Raw genomic sequence first — 6,975 nt, 5'->3', positions numbered from 1 at the left:
ATTATTTCCTAATTATTTTAATTGTTTAGTATAGGAATAAAAAAAAGAAATGTAGTACAATGAACTAATGTTAACATAATATATACATTTAGTGTGGAATAAAATTGTGTTTGTTAGAATGGTCCAATCAATACAAATGTAATTCAATAAAAATCTAGTTAGATTGTTGCAAGTACAGTTGGCGGCACATCTTTCATTTGGACATTCCTGAAAAAGTACATGATGCACGTCTCATTTAAAAATTTCAAATATATAAGTTGAGGAGACATACGTCGATTTCGAAATATTTATTGCACCATAAAATTACCGAAATACCCTTGGTAGTCATTTAAAAAGAAACAAAAAGGTATTTATAAAAAATTACTATCATGTATAATTCAATTACAAAGGTCTAAATAAAAATATTATTAAAATAATACATGAGGACAAAACTAATAAATATAAGAAAAAAACAAAATGCATGTGTAACCATTTTATTGCATCATAAAAATGAGGACAAAACTAATAAATATAAGAAAAAAGCAATATGCATGTGTAACCATTTTATTGCACCATAAAATTACCAAAATACTCTTGGGGTATAAAAAATAAGTAATTTAATAAGGAACCAAAAAATATTTATAAAAAATTACTACCATGTATAATTCAATTATAAAGGTCTAAATAAAAATATTATTAAAATAATACATGAGGACAAAACTAATAAATATAAGAAAAAGACAATATTTATGTGTAACCATTTTATTGTACCATAAAAATGAGGACAAAACTAATAAATATAAGAAAAAAATAATATGCATGTGTAACCATTTTATTGCACCATAAAATTACCAAAATACCCTTGGGGTATAAAAAACAAGTAATTTAATAAGGAACCAAAAAATATTTATAAAAAATTACGACCATGTATAATTCAATTATAAAGATCTAAACAAAAATATTATTAAAATAATACATGAGGACAAAACTAATAAATATAAGGAAAAGACAATATGCATGTGTAATCATTTTATTGCACTATAAAAATGAAGATCAAACTAATAAATATAAAGAAAACACAATATGCATGTGTAACCATTTTATTACACCATAAAATTATTGAAATACTCTTGGTAATCATTTAATAAGGAACAAAACGATATTTATACAAAAATAGTACCATATATAATTGAATTACAAAGGTCTAAATAAAAATATTACTAAAATAATACGTGAGGACAAAGCTAATAAATATAATAAAAAATCAATATGCATGTGTAACCATTTTATTGCACTATAAAAATGAGGATAAAACTAATAAATATAAGGAAAAAGTAATATGCATATGTAACCATTTTATTGCACCATAAAATTATTGAACTACCATTGATAGTCATTTAATAAGGAACAAAAAGATATTTATAAAAAAAAAATATCATGTATAATTCAATTATAAAGGTCTACATAAAAATATTATTAAAATAATACATGAGGACAAAATAAATAAATATAAGAAAAAAATAATATGCATTTGTAACCATTTTATTGCACAATAAAAATAGGGACAAAACTAATAAATATAAGGAAAAAACCATATGCATGTGTAACCATTTTATTTACTACTATATATAAGTAAAGGTTGGGGTGATTAAAATTATCGAACTACCTTTGATAGTCACCGCAACCTTCACTTATATATATTAGTAAAGCAAACTAATAATAGTAATAATAATAATAATAATAATAATATAATAATAATAATAATAATAATAATGATATAGTAAAAAAAAGTAATAATAATAATAATAATATTAATAGCAGTAATAATAGTAGTAATAGTAATAGCAAAATAATAATAATAATAATTTAATAATAATATATAATTACTTATAAATGAAGGATTGATGTACTACACAAAAAGAAAACAAATAGATATAAGAAAAAATAATATGCATGTGTAACCATTTTATTACACAATAAAAATAAGGACAAAACTAATAAATATGAGAAAAAAATCATATGCATATTTAACCATTTTATTTACTACTACATTTAAGTAAAGGTTGGGGAGACTAAAATTAACGAACTACCTTGGATAGTCACTCCAACCTTCACTTATATATAGTAGTAAAGTAAAGTAATAATAGTAATAATAATAATATAATAACAATAATAATAATAATAATAATAAGAAGAAGAAGAAGAAGAAGAAGAAGAAGAATTATAATAATAGTAATGGTAATAGTGAAAAATATATAATAGTAAAGTAAAGTAATAATAGTAATAATAATAATAATATTATTATAATAATAATAATAATAATAGTAGTAGTAGTAATAGTAATAGCAAAAATAAATAAATAATATAATAATAATATATATAATACTACTTATAAATGAAGGATGAGTGTACTACATAAAAAGACAAAATAGTAGTACACCTATTCTTCATTTATATAAGATATAAGACTGGACACCCGTGCTCGTGCAAGGCACAAACATTTTGAAAACACTAATGTGCAAATGAGATCCCACTTTGGGAAAGATTATTTCCTATTTGTTTTAATTATTTAGTATAAGAGTAAAAGAAAAGAAATCCAGTACAATAAACCGATGTTAACATAATATATACATTCAGTGTGGAACAAAATTGAGCTTGCTAGACTGGTCCAACCATTACAAAAGTGATTATATAAGTGGATAAAAATCTAGCTAGATTTTTGCAACTACAGTTGGCGGTACTTCTTTCGTTTGGACATTCCTGAAAAAGTACATGATGCACGTCTCATTTGAAAGTTTCAAATATATAAGTTGAGGAGACATACATCGATTTCGAAATATTTATTACACCATAAAATTATCAAAATACATTGGTAGTCATTTAATAAAGAATAAAAAAATATTTATAAAAAAATACTACCATGTATAATTCAATTACAAAGGTCTAAATAAAAATATTACTGTATTAAAATAATGCATGAGGACAAAACTAATAAATATAAGAAAAAAGTAATATGCATGTGTAACCATTTTATTGCACCATAAAAATGAGGACAAAACTAATAAATATAAGAAAAAATTCATATGCATGTGTAACCATTTTATTTACTACTATATATAAGTGAAGGCTGGGGTGACTAAAATTACCGAAATACCCTTGGTAGTCGCCCCAACTTTCATTTATTACATCATAAAATTACCGAAATACCCTTGGTAGTCGCCCCAACTTTCACTTATTGCACCATAAAATTATCGAAATACCCTTGGTAGTCATTTAATAAGGAACACAAAGCTATTTATAAAAAAATAGTACCATGTATAATTTAATTACAAAGGTTTAAATAAAAATATTATTAAAATAATACATAAATTATCGAAATACCCTTGATAGTCACCCCAACCTTCACTTATTGCACCGTAAGATTATCGAAATGTCCTTGGTAGTCATTTAATAAGAAACAAAAAGATATTTATTAAAAATACTACCATGTATAATTCAATTATAAAGGTCTAAATAAAAATATTATTAAAATAATACATAAATTATCGAAATACCCTTGGTAGTCACCCCAACCATCATTTATTGCACCATAAAATTATCGAAATACCCTTGATAGTCATTTAATAAGGAATAAAAATATATTTATAAAAAATACGAACATGCATAATTCAATTACAAAGGTCTAAATAAAAATATTATTAAAACAATACATGAGGACAAAACTAATAAATATAAGAAAAAAATAATATGCATATGTAATCATTTTATTGCACCATAAAAATGAGGACAAAACTAATAAATATGAGAAAAAACTATATGCATTTGTAACTATTTTATTTACTACTATATATAAGTGAAGGTTAGGGTGACTACCAAGGGTATTTCGATAATTTATGTATTATTTTAATAATATTTTTATTTAGATCTTTATAATTGAATTATACATGATAGTATTTTTTTATAATACTGATTTGTCTTCTTGTGTGGGTACTCTTCTTTTTCTTTCTTTTTTTACTATTACTATTACTACTATTATTTCTATATATATATATTATTTTACTACTATATATAAGTTCTTATTTTGAAATTTTGGATTCTTTATTTTCTATGTATTGCCATCATATTTAGCAGTTAAGCTGATTCTTGGTCCCTTAGCCTCGATAATTTCATTTCTGTCTAAATTAAAACTATGAAACTATCACCAAGAAATATGACAGTACAAACAAATTCTATTTATTGCTTATGACTTTTGATATTCAAGCTATTGTGTCTGTACTTTAAACTGTACTTTGTGCATGAGGCACACAGTGGCGTGTTCTTCCATTTCTCTACTTATAAATACTAGTATTTCATTCATTTCATGAGTGGATATCATCAAGGACGAGCTCGACTTGAATTCTTCTTTCTTCGTATTTCATTAGACAACTTTCTTTTGTCTCTAAATTTTCTTCTTCATTATTACAGGTCAAGATTCGAAAGCATCAGTTATTCATTATTGAAATTACCAAGAGGAGTTGGTGAGATCAACAACAACAACAACAACAAACCCAGTGTATTCCTACAAAGTGGGGTCTGGGGAGGGTAAAATGTATGCAGTCCATACCACTACCTCCAAAGAAGTAGAGAGGCTGTTTCCGATAGACCCACGGCTCCAGGTAGTGAATAGTAACCAAAGCGTAGTGAAGCATGATGGATGACATAACATAAAAAGGAATAAGACATACTAAAATAAAAATAAAATAAAGTATAAATCCAAGCAATACTAAATAAGATAAATAGGCGCAATAAATAAGAGATAAGCGATAGGGCATCCAGAATACGACACCCCCTAGTAGTAACAAACATTCACAGACCAGGAAAACCTGGGCCCTCCTGACTAGTGGCTCCTACCTACTTGCTACAACTCACGCACTCATCCTAGCCTTCTACCCTTATTAGCAACCTCCACGCCTTCCTATCTAGGGCCATGTCCTGGGTAAGCTGCAGCTGCTCCATATCGTGTCTAATCACTTTCCTCCAGTACTTCTTCGGCCTACCTCTCTTCCTCCTGAAACCCTCCAACACTATACTTCACACCTGCCGACTGGAGCATCCGTACCCCTCCTCATCACATGCCCAAACCATCTTAACCTTTCTTCCCGCATTTTATCCTCCACGAAAGTCACTCCCACCTTCTCTCGGACTGTCTCAATCCTAACTCTATGAACATTCGGGTTTATTGTTTTATTGATGAATATTATTTGACTTGCAGTAGATCACATTTCCCCCCTATATTAGTGCAGAAAACAACAATTTGTTAAATGGTTTATTGGGATTATAAGTTTGTGTGATCGGTTATCCTTAATTTTAGCGTGTTCATGCTTAATGATTTCTCTAAAGCATCTTGAGAACTATTTTGGGCCCGTGTTTAGTACGGACATCAATATCTAGTAAGATAAAGAAAGAGCGTATAAACGTGTTGAAACTAATCGTAAGACATGCTAATTGAGTTTAAAAACTAATAATACTTACTTCCTTTGAATTTATTTGTCATATTTGGTTTTGAACAATGATTGATATAGTGACTTTATCATATTATCCATGTTAATTGATTTTTAATAATCTATATCTATATCTATATCTATAATCTATCTATAATAATAATACAATATAATATAATACATTAAAAGTGTGAAAGCCCTTAGAAAAGTGATTTGAACTTTTTACCCTTCATTTAAAAAGTCCTTTTTAGACAAAACTATCTTTTTACTTCATTAGACACCAAAACTAGTTATATTAAAAATGTGAATGGTCTTAGAAATGTTGTTTGAACCTTTTGTCCTTCTTTAAAAGACTCCAAAATAGACAAAATTATTTTTTCACTTATTTTCTTCTATTATTAATTAATTATTAAAAAATTAAAGTGCTCTAAAATATATGGTAATAATTAAGGAGTCGTGAAATTATATTAAATAAAGGAAAGCAAAGAACAATCAAGAAGAAAGACTTAAAGTTAATTTTTCTTTTTTATTGAAAAATATTCTCCTTCAATATATATATTTACACACATTTTTGGGTTATAAGAAATGGTGTAATTTTTTATTTTGGGCCCACTAGTGACATTTTTTTTGGTTTCCCATCCGGTGTCCGGTACCCGCATTGGAGCCCGACTAATCTGAATTCGCACCGGTAGGACTCCATTCGGGGGTAGCGCTCCCAACAGAAGTTTCTCCATGCCCAGAGTCGAACCCTCTCCCTCGACCTTTGGTTAAGGATAGAGCTATCCCATCCATCTAGATTTGAGGAAGATTACTTTTTTTAAAAGAAAAAATAAAGATCTAATATTTATGAAAGAAAATATATTTTAATATAATTTTATAATATTATACTATTTGATTTAGCTCGTGTTCACGAATTAGGCAAAAATCAATTCAAATTGAATCGATTAAATAAATTAAGTTTTATTTGATTTGATTCTACATTTCTTTAAAATCGATAATAGTTGATTTAATTTTGATTACAAAATTTGTGACACCTACCTACAAAGACCACGTGAACAGAACACACAAACCATAATCAAGTAAATCTAGAAACATATGGAACATGTGCATGCGTATGTTTTGCATGTATAATATTTAATTGTTTAAATTTAAATAATTTATTTGTTATAAGGATCTTTTGTATTTAATATAAATACATATATCAAGTGGTTTATGGATCATCACTTTTGTATTTGTCGTATAATACTTCTTTCCCCCTTGCTGTCACAGGTTAAGAAAGATACATCAACTTGAATCATATTTCTGGTATGATTATTTTTCTTTCTATATTTAATTTTTTTTTTTTTGTTTTTAAAGTCAAATCATTACAAAATCTTGATTACATTCTTATTACGTATATAAAAATTTTAAAAATTTAGTACTACTTATTCTATCGTTTTTATATTTATTTCTAGATTTTTCAGATCTTATTAAAATCAAATTTAGTTGATTTAGAATTCATAAACTAATGAAAAAA

Source organism: Capsicum annuum, chromosome 2 (assembly GCF_002878395.1).
Source record: "Capsicum annuum cultivar UCD-10X-F1 chromosome 2, UCD10Xv1.1, whole genome shotgun sequence".
NCBI lineage: Eukaryota > Viridiplantae > Streptophyta > Magnoliopsida > Solanales > Solanaceae > Capsicum > Capsicum annuum.
This window is presented reverse-complemented; position numbering follows the sequence as displayed.